Source organism: Phoca vitulina, unplaced genomic scaffold, assembly GCF_004348235.1.
Source record: "Phoca vitulina isolate PV1807 unplaced genomic scaffold, GSC_HSeal_1.0 scaffold26, whole genome shotgun sequence".
In the NCBI taxonomy this organism is placed as follows: domain Eukaryota; kingdom Metazoa; phylum Chordata; class Mammalia; order Carnivora; family Phocidae; genus Phoca; species Phoca vitulina.
This window is the reverse complement of record NW_022589729.1, coordinates 5,529,569-5,540,232: the sequence shown is the minus strand read 5'-3', so window position 1 is coordinate 5,540,232 and position 10,664 is coordinate 5,529,569.

Sequence of the window (10,664 nt, the reverse complement as noted above, 5' to 3'; positions counted from 1 at the left end):
ATTTGCTTAGGATACATTTCCTTAGGATACATATTTCCTTAGGATAAATTTGTAAAATAATATTATGGATCAAAGGCTTTCTTTCTTTTCTTTTCTTTCTTTCTTTATTTTCCCCTCAGGGGGAGAGAGAGAGGAGAGGGGAAGGGCAGAGGGAGAAGGAGAGAGAGAATATTAAGCAGGCTCCACGCCCAGCATGGAGCCTGAGGCGGGGCTCGAACTCACAACCCTGAAATCATGACATAATTTAACAGTCAGACACTTAACTGAGTGAGCCACCCGGACGCCCCCAGAAAATGTGAATTTTTATGTAATCAAGCATTTAATTGTTTTTTCTTTGTGGTTTCTGCCTTACAAAGTTCTTCCAAAGGTGACATTATATAAATGTTTATCAATATGTCCTTTAGATATTTTTATGGATTCAGTAATTACTTACCTTGCAATATAGTGGACTGTCATCCACCTGAAATTTATTTTGGTGTGTAGAACCAGGAATCTTTTTATTTTTTATTTTTCAAATAATTATTAGATCGTTTCATCATTTATTTTCCTCACTGACTTGAAATGTCACCTTTAAGTGATTCTATTTTTAAATAAGAAAAAAACCTTCATTGCAGACATGCATTACTGACTTGTTCAGTCTTATGAAAAAAACGTGTTTTTAGTTGTTGAGGTAGATGGAGATGGTGAGAAGATCTCTGGGAAAGGGGGCTAAGGAATGATGGTAGTAACAGCAATAGGAATGAAGGACCAAAGTGGTTGCCAGCAAGTGAAGATTTAAGTTTTACTTCATTGGTTTTCTTAAGTTCATTGCACCAAGATGTATCTGTTAGGAGAGCACTCTTTTCTTTCTTCTAGCAAACATTTGTTAAGTGACTATTTCTGGACCAGATTCCAAAGGGGACTCAAACATAAATATGGCCTCTGTCCTTGAGTTTTTCATCATCTGGTCCAGGAGCATATTAGCTGGGAATGCTTTTAGCTCCAGTAAACAAAATACTCAACTAAAAATGGCTTGAACTAGAAGTGTGGTGCTCTGCACATTACCAAGGCTAGTTTAGTAGCTTAATGATGTCAAAGCTCTGGGTTGTCATCTCTTTGATGTTCTTGGCCTTCTTCCTCATTGTCACAAAAAAGCTGCAGCTGCTCTAAGCATTTTGCCCTCCCCCATCCACATTCAATAGCAGGGGAAATGGGCAATGTGGGGCACGAGAGCTTCCCCTCATGGTGCCTCCTTCTTATCAGGAAGGAAAACCTTTCCAGAAACCTCTAACAGACTTCTTCTTTCATCTCATGGGTCAGAAACCAGAGGCTGGGTCCATTTCTGGGGACCAGTGTATCTCTGGTCAGTACTGAACAAAATTCTGGCTCTGTGAATAAGAAAAGAGGAACGAGGTCTTTTGAGGAGGTGAGTTACAGTGTCTGGCACAGAAGGACATTCATTTATACAAACATATACATATGGAAATATATATTGAAATATATGCTTATATATATGCATATAACATATACTAAAGTAAAATGAGCGCTAGTGGAAGTCTTCCAATATGTGTCCTGCTTTTTATGACTTTGGTAAACCTAACCCCTCTGCATCTCAATTTTCTCTTCTGTAAAGTGGAGAAGGAATAGTCGCTCTGCCCACATCCAGGGCTACGTGACCATCATCTTAGCTGAGTGCTTTGCAAACCATAAGGCATCAACTACCTATCGGCTTCTCAATGCAAGCGTTGCCCTTGTTTGGGACGACCTGTGTGATGCTGCTGATCTGTAGTTTGGCAGGATCAATTTGGACCTGGGGGTAGGGCAAGGGGTGGAGCCTTGACAGGACTGAGCTCTGGGCACAAAGCTGGCACACTGGGAAGCACCTGGAAGCTTGTGATTACATTTATGTGCACAAATCCTGAGCCAGACCAGAAGCGGAGACAGTGAAGGCTTGCCTCCCTTACTGTGATCTGCCCTTGGGGGCAGTGCTTTTCAGTGCTAGGATTTCTCGTTGATGTGGGGGGGCAGATACCTAGAAGTGTCCCACAGAGGGAATCCATGGTGGACCCCACAAAGAGGAATTCACAACCCTTCCTTTGATGCTTTCTCTCCTGGGGGTGGGCTGGTGAGTAGAAAGCTCCCAGAGATCGCCTGAGGCAGGTGCTCCTTCCAGACGCTCAGGAGGGTGGTGGGGGAAGACTTTCCCCCCTCAGGCAAAGAGCTGTCGCTCAGCCTCTAAAAACAACTTGGACAGGAGGAAAAATTGAGTTAGCTGGAATGAGAGGTTGGTCAGGGGAGGATTTGAAGGGGGACCTTGGTGATTAAGTTCAACCGTTTCCTTTTTGTGGGTGTAGGAGAGAAATATTTCTGAGTTTGCCCTGACCTTTTAAACTTTAGCCTGCTTGCTAATCTGGTTGAAGCCCAAGTTCCTCTTCTAACCACAAAAGTCCTTTGCTTTCTCCCTGGAAATGTGGAGCCTTGCCATTACCCACATCTGCCAGAACCTCCCCTCTGTAAACCTTGCTTGAACCTTGGTCCACGTTTAACCAACCTGCTTCCATTTATTGAGGCAGCTTGCTGAACAGACGGCTCTGGGTGCAGTTAATAATCTTGTCATTTTTTACCTTGTGGTCTTTTATATCTACCTCACCCATCCAGTTAAATTAAATTACCATCAGTTTCTTCCCTGCCAGGGTGAAGATTAATGGGTCTTCAGCTGTCCCCTTAGAACACATGCAATCGTCACGTCCTGAAGAGAAATGCAGTGGCTCATAAATTATGGGCTGTCATCAGAGAAGATGGTGGGTGACTCCAGAGCCCTCTGTTCATGGGGCTTGGAGCTGAGCATGTGCAGGGTCAAGGATGGGCATCTTGCCACAGCCTCTGTCAATGCTCATGTTTCTGAGACGTGCACAGGAGGTTGGGATGCTGGGAGCATGGGGAGTGCATGGCCATGGAGTAGTTTCTGCTCTTGAGGCCCTGTAAGTGTTGGAGCAGGTGGGTCTTTACCCAGAACAGATGGCCTTCTAGTGGTTTTAGGGGGCAGACATTCATTGCTACCAGGGCCACCCCCAATGCCTGTTTCAGCTGTCCCAAGGACTTGTCTTCTGATTCGTCAGAAGGCTTGTGCCCTCTGCCCATCGAAGGTGGCTTTCTAGGGCATATCAACTGGTTGTATCTTGAGCCCTCCCTTAGCACCTACGGGGCTCCAGGGAGCTTTCCAAAAAAATCACCGTCCCACAAACTTGAACTGGACTTAGAAAATGTGTGGTGGTATCAATGTCAGTGTCCCTCCAAAACTCAGGTACCCCCACCCTCTCCTGCTGGCCACTCGTTGCGAGAGCTTGCAAAGTCATCAGCGGAAATAAACCCAATTTTCATTTTAACAGAATGGATTCCCATTGCAGTTGTTCATTCTTCTCTTGATGGATTGAGTTCTAAAAAGACATAAAACGTTTTAAAATAGAAATCTTACTGATACCAAATGTCCTTTCTAAGGTTCCTTAGAAGTAAAACCAAGAGTACAGTTGGTAAAGCAATTCTCTTGGTCCAGTCTCTGCCGTTGGTTGCTTTTCCCTGTTTCCTCTCTCGATTGCTAAATCTCAGGGGAACACTGACCTTGCTAATGATGTTCACTCTGTTCTAGGAACTGTTTCCCCTGCTGGTTGGGTCCCTCTGAAGGGGAAACTGGGTCCAGCCGGGAAGCGGGCCTCACAAACCCAAAGGACTCATACCTATTGTTTCATCCTTTGCTCGTCAATGAATAAATAGCATTATGATATATAGAAGCTTAATCATAATGCACATATATTCTGAAGAGCTGTGTGACCTTGAGTGACTCAATCATTTTTTTTTTTACACCTGCAGTTTCTTTGCATGTAAAATGAAGATACAAATAACCTGCCATATGGCTTCATAGCTATGAAAACCCACCTCGTCACAGCATTTGCTACTACGTACGTAAATGGGATCTTCACGAGTTGTTTTCAGTTCAGCGGGTGAGTGGCATTTGTAGAGCATGTTACATTGGAGCAGGTGCTTAATATGCATTGTCTATTTCATTATTAGTTCCTAAATGGTGCATTTGTCGTAGGGTATAATTATTTCACCCCCTTTCCAGATAGTAATAATAATTGACATTTATTGTTTTCTATATGCCAAGCATTATTGTAAGCCATCTACACACTCCACGTAAGCAACCCTCACAGAAACTTATGAGGTGTTCACACTATTATTATTCCATTTCACAGATCATGACATCAAGGTGCAGAGGAGTTAAGGATCTTGTCCCAGATTCTATAGTAAGCAGTAGAGCTGGGAATCCAATGGCAGTGGTTTGGCTCCAGAGTTCTCACTTGTAAGAGGCTAAATTATACAATTAGCAGCCAGTGAGCTCAGGTCCGATCTGGAATCCCAAGGCTTTTCTTTACCCATGCCACCTCTTGGTTCCCACATACCCAGGGCATTTATAACTAGTTTTAAAAATCATTATGGAAACTGTAGGTACATATGGTGCATAAACACACACTTATCCCCATATATTTAGACAATGTCCTCCAAATATGTTTGCACCAAGAATCCAGCAGACGCTTCCCATTCAGATTAGAACGAGAAAAAAAGTGATAAAGGACCTCAAACTGGAGACCTTGCCATCTCGACAGACACCGTTTATGCTGAAATGTGCACTGTTTTCAGCAAGAAGTATGATCCCAGTTTTCAAAGGTCAAATAAATCACCTTTAAAGTCGTGAAAAGGTAAACAGACTGATGCCTGGGCAGCTTTTCTGAGTTTATGAGGTCTTCTGGCAACAGGGATATACAAAAAGCCCCATCAATCACCCCCTCCCCGCTCCCATCCCCTCTCCCAGCGCATTTATTCCTGGGGGGAATCACTCTCCCATACAGGGTAATTTCCCCTGCAACTATTATTAGGAATATTAAATCAAAGGACAAAGGAACCCCCCAGCATCAACACACTGCTACAGAAAAGCATTTCCCCTCTAGGCAAATTTTAAAACGTAGCTGAGATCCAAGGAGGTTGAGATTCAAGGAGGCTGAGATTCAAGGAGGCTGAGGTAGGAGAATGGGGGTGTTAAGGAGGAAGGAAGTGGGGAGAATGGTGGAGAAAAGTGAGGAGAGACCTGGGCATGACACAACGGCAACAAATTCGTTGCCATGGAAGAAATCTAATTGCGTAGGGCACGCAGTGTATGTTTGACTGCTAGTCAGTTTCCACTTCGCCCGTGTCATCTCGGAAGGCCTCCGAAAGGACCCTATGCACCTGCTTCCAACACATTCTTAAGTTATATATATATATATATATATATATATGTATGTATATAAAGCTCACTGTAAATCTACGAGTCGTCCTGGAAATGACTATTCCGTACAAGAAAATAAATGTCTTTTAAAGAACTTTGCATCAGAGCACTTCAATTCTGTGCTATAATTTCGCAGGCCTGTAATGAAAGACTGCCTGGTGTAACAAAAACCCTTTCAAGAAGTGATTACAGTCACACCTTGTGCGCTCCCGCAGGGGTGGATGCAGCCTTGACCGTAGAGCTATGTGGAAGTTCAGACCCAGAGCTCTTTGGGGATTTATTCTCTTCTCCAGTTTTTTCTTCGGGGTGCAGTAACTGCCCCAGATGGGTCCTTTCTTCAGGAGAAGCCTCCCCAAGTTTAGACGTCCTGTGGTGTTTTCTGCCATTCTAGATATCCTGGGGACTTGTGGGGAGGAGGCAGGCCGAGTGCTTTAGAGCTTTGTCCGTAAGAACATGGCTCCAGAATTTTCTTTGTTTATTTATTTATTTTTGCAGTGGACAAAGGAAGAGGGTCAGGAGGAGGGAAGATGAAAACTTGATTTCTTCGAACTCTCGCTCCTTTTGAAATCAAATGGTGTTCTAGTAAATCCATCTCATTTGCATTTGTGTTTTGATCCCCATTTTCCCCTACCCCCCCCCTTTTTTTTGGCCTGGGATTTGTCCAAGTCAAGCTGGAGAGACCACCAAGTGTTCTCATCAACCAGAGACCTAATTGTGGTCATTTATTACAGTCACTTATCTGATAGTGCTTCATTGTCTGTGATAGTTTTACAGGGACTAAATCCACCAGGCATCCAATGGAGTATATAAACATGTTACCTCGTGACAGGGTGTCTGTTACTTACTGTCAACACTAACAGCCACATATCTGCAGCTTATATGAAGTAACGATGAGTTTAATAAGCTCCAGTGAAAGCTGCAATGTAAACATCGCATCAGGAGCGTTTGCCTTGTCAGGCCTCTTAAACAAATAAAGGTGATGGAGAAGTACAAACAGGACTGGATTGGAGCCTAATGAGATGGCCATTGGGCGGTGGAGGTAAATCCCATGGCTGCTTCACTGCAGACTGCATTATCATTACAGATGATGCATTTTTAAAAATGTATTATTATTATTTATTTTAGAGAGAGAGGGGTGAGGAGGGGCAGCGGGAGAGGGAGAGAGAGAATCTTAAGCAGGCTTCTCCTGACGCGGGGCTCCATCTCACAACCCTGAGATCATGACCTGGGCGTTTACCCAACCCAGCCACCCAGGCGCCCCACAGATGAGGCATTTTGAATTTAGAATACATTAGAGGGGATGCGGTTCCGGAAAATCTCTTCGTTTGAAGTTTGCCCCAAATTCTGATTTGAGGACTTGAGGGAATTTACCAATCATTTTGGGGCAAAAATGTGCTGAAATGGGTACCGATTTCTCGGGATTACCAGCTTCAGAAAATATCTAGGGAACCCACTTGTGTTTAAAAGACACCATGTTCACATTATACAGCTAGCGTTACACGGACATATCCCTTTTGTTAGAAACATTTCATGTATGATGGGCAGTATGTTTCAGTTTGACCCTCTTGGAATAAAACCATGACCCAAGCTATTAACAGATGGCAGTCTGGGGGCTGCACGGACTGGAGTATCCTGAGTTATTCTTATATATTCCCACCCTATAGCTGTGTCTCTGTACAAATCCACGGCTATTTGCATCGTCTTACAACCTTAGTTTGGAGGAAGTTGGGAGGTTCCCTTGCTCAAGTGGGAGAAACTTTCCTTGCGCCCATGGGGAAGGGGCACCGTGGTCGGAAAGGAAAACCAGCCTCCCTGGCTGCTTCCAAATCTTACATGATTCCTGTCAGCGGGGATTCATTTCATTCTTCTGGGATTAAAGTATTTTTTTCTCTTTGACTTTAAAATGTAAACAGCTCTGGAAAGTGAGCCTATTAACCCCTTATTGACAAGAGTGGCTAGTTTAAAAGGAGTCATTAGAAGACCTGGATTTAACTCTCAAGCTGACACCTCCTGGTTGGGCAAGACTTGAGAAAGTTCCTTTCCTTCCTTAGGGCTCATTTCTTCATCTGTAAAATGAGGATGCTGCTGCCTTTTTTTTTTCCCCCCAAAATATTTTGGGCAGTAGAAACTAGTACCAAATAGCTGCTATTATTAACTCAATGTGTCATTATTAGCTCAATTATCCAACTATTCTGACAGAATGAGACACCAAATAGGGGGAATTTGATGGGACAGGAGGATTTCAGGGGAGAAAATTGGTCTGCAGCAGAGTTTCTCAAAGGGTATTATTCTGTGGACTGGTAGTTCATTCCTTGCTAGGTGTTACTAAAAAGGAGGAGTGTGGTCAAATGCATTTGGGAAAGTGAGGTTAGCTAAGTTTCTCTAATACCGGACTTCTCAGAGTCTTCAATAATGTATCTTATAAATATCTAAGAAAGGGAATTTAATATGTAAACTTATTTAATTGTGAGCTTTCTCTCTTTAATAATTTCTTGAAGACAAGTATTCCTTAGAGTTCCCAGTTGGAAATTCCAGCCTAGAGTATTAACTTCTGTTTGGAAAATGTAGAGCTTGGTGGTCCTCTGTATCTGAGGGTCAAGAAGAAGATCTATATCTAAGTTGGCAAGGAGTAGAAAGGGGTAGGGTGGTACCTGGTGGATGCCAAAAGTGAGGAGACGAGATGTGGCTAGGAAGTGAGAGAGAATTGAAAGAAAACACTATCATCTTTAGAGTTATAATCAAGGCAGCTTAGGGAGTTGGTTTGAATCTTTGGAAACTGATCAACAACAACCCACAGGGCTGTGCACCTGTCATGGGAAAGAAATGCATTTGGGAAATATTGGGTTAAATAAGCTTTTTTTATTGCAAGACTTCTCACTGATGTGCATTGTCAATTTCCAGGAAGCACACACAGGCCCTTTTAGGCATAGTCAAGTGAGAGGTGAGAATGCAGAGAGAAGGAAGTCAGGAGAGGGGAGAAGGAGATGAGGTGAATGACCTGGGTGCGGTGGGGTACCTCCTGGGCTCTTCAGAGGCATCACCACCATCATGTCCTCCACTGACTTCTCTATGGGCATGGGATTTTGCCCTATTCTCACTCCAGACCAAGATGGGTGGAGGGTCATTTGGATGCACTAGTCTCGTTCTGCGCCCCTGCCAGGCACAGCCTCAAGACCCACAGAACAGGCGTGGAGAGAGGGAAAGACCTGCTGATGTGGCAAAGGCTCAACTCTCCTACACCTCAGCTTTGTCAGTGCCTAGGATAATCTTTGGCCTATAGTAGCTGCTTAATAAATATTGGCTGAATTAAATCGAATGTATTTGGAATCTGAGAGGAAGGCAGAACCTTGGCCCTTTCCTCTCCATGCCTTGGAGCGCTATCATCTTTAGAGTTATAAAGGTATATATGGAATATACCATATAGTTTTCTTTAAATGAGAAAAATGGAGCTATACAAGACAGCACTAAGAACAATATTAATAATGAGCAGTATCTTGTCTTGTTTTATAACAGAGGTGTTCCAGAAAAGTTTGGTATAACTCAAAGTCCATCGACTGTTGTCCTGTGCTATGATTTTAGTTCCTTCTTATCTTCATTTCTAACAACTTTCCAATGGGCAGGAATCCCAACCCCTTCCTACCCAGATACTCCTGCCCCTCTTAACAATCCATCTAGCATATGTTATGTGAGGGATCCTTTGATAAAGCAGCAGTTCTTTTCAGATATGAATTTGAATATTGATAGAGGACTTTTTACATGCCTGTAACCGACCACAGGGGAAGATAGAACTTGAGCTGAGCTGAGGGTTCCTAATGAGCCGGAAGTCCCTGGTCCCTGTGTCTTGAAACACGCAGTGTGTGCTGAGGGCGGCTACATCTAGGGTACGGGAAGGGGCCTTCAGAAAGAGCAACTATTTTAGCAGTGCTATGGACTGAATTGCGCCTTCCTAAAATTCGTATGTTGAAGCCCTCCCCCACACCAAATGACTATATTTGGAGATAATTAAGGTTAAATAAGGCCATAAGGGTGGGGTTCTGACCCAGTAGGATTAGTGTCCTCCTCTCTCTCTTTCCCGACCATGCGAGGACACAGTGAGAAGGCAGACATCTGCATGTGGGGAAGAGAGCCCACATTAGGAACCAAATTGGCACCTTGATCTTGGACTTCCAGCCTCCTTCTGTTGTTTAAGCTCCCCAGTCTAGGGTATTTTGTTTTGGCAACCTGAGCTGACCAACACAAGCAGCAAAGCTGCAGTTGGCTTCCGAAGTTTGCCATGAATTTGGCATTATCACTTCCAAAGGACCTTCATCTTATCAATGCTGGTCTTGAATGACATCGGGCAGAACTGGGCTCTTTTTTGCTTGGCCTTTCCTCAAATTCTTTCTCCCACCTTTCTTATTTAAGGACACACAGCTCCATAGACATAGGCCCTTTCGGGCTGTCAAAGGGAAGTGTTGTCTCTCCATCTGTTTTCCCTCCCTCCTTGCTCAGCTTCTCCACTACTTTCCACGAGAGCCAACCATGTATTAAGCGCATAGCAGAGATGGTGCCAGGGACACAATGATGCTTTGATGTATGGGTAACACGCCGTGTTTTTGGCCTACAATGACAAAATAGGTGCTGAGGCTCTTCCCCAACAAATGGCAAACTACCCATACTTCCTAGCAGGGAGCCCGGGCCCATGCCGTGGTTTCAGACTCAGGAAGGACATCTGTGATGCGAGAGCTCAAAAAAGCAGATGGTTGTTTGAGTTGCTAGGAACCTGGGTTGATTATTTATTTGGAAAAAAAAATATAGCATATATTTATATATGTAGAAATTCTCAGTTATCTTTTTAAAAAAATTGGTTAATGCATGGCAGTGAGTATACACCATGCTCTGCCACTTGAATAAATAATTGAGTTGGACATTTTCTTGTGATTCCTTGTCTCTCCTCAGGTTGGCCCTCTGTTCACCTTGTGCTCAGTCAGGGAATAGTCTGGTGACAGTTGAAGAGCTCAACCATGAGAGAAATGTCAAAATTCCCACAGATTTAAAAAAAATATATATACTTTTTAATGGGGATGGGCATAAAGAAATCAAAGATGGCACTAAGTACCTTCTGTTTCCTCATAAATGTCAGGTCGGGGTCCAAACAACTTATTTTTAACAGAGCAAACTGCTGACCTGTCTCCAGAGAATCAGAGTTTTCGCTGGAATGCTCAGGAGCAGGGCTGAGGGCAGGGGAGGGAGAGAGGACAGCTTGATGTCCCTGGCAGCTGAGCTACCACACCAATTTAGATTTTGGAAGCCTTGGAGCAATTAGCAGATCACCGTGCCATCTGTAGGCACTAATTGACTGGCCTGGCCACCTGCTGCGGAGGGT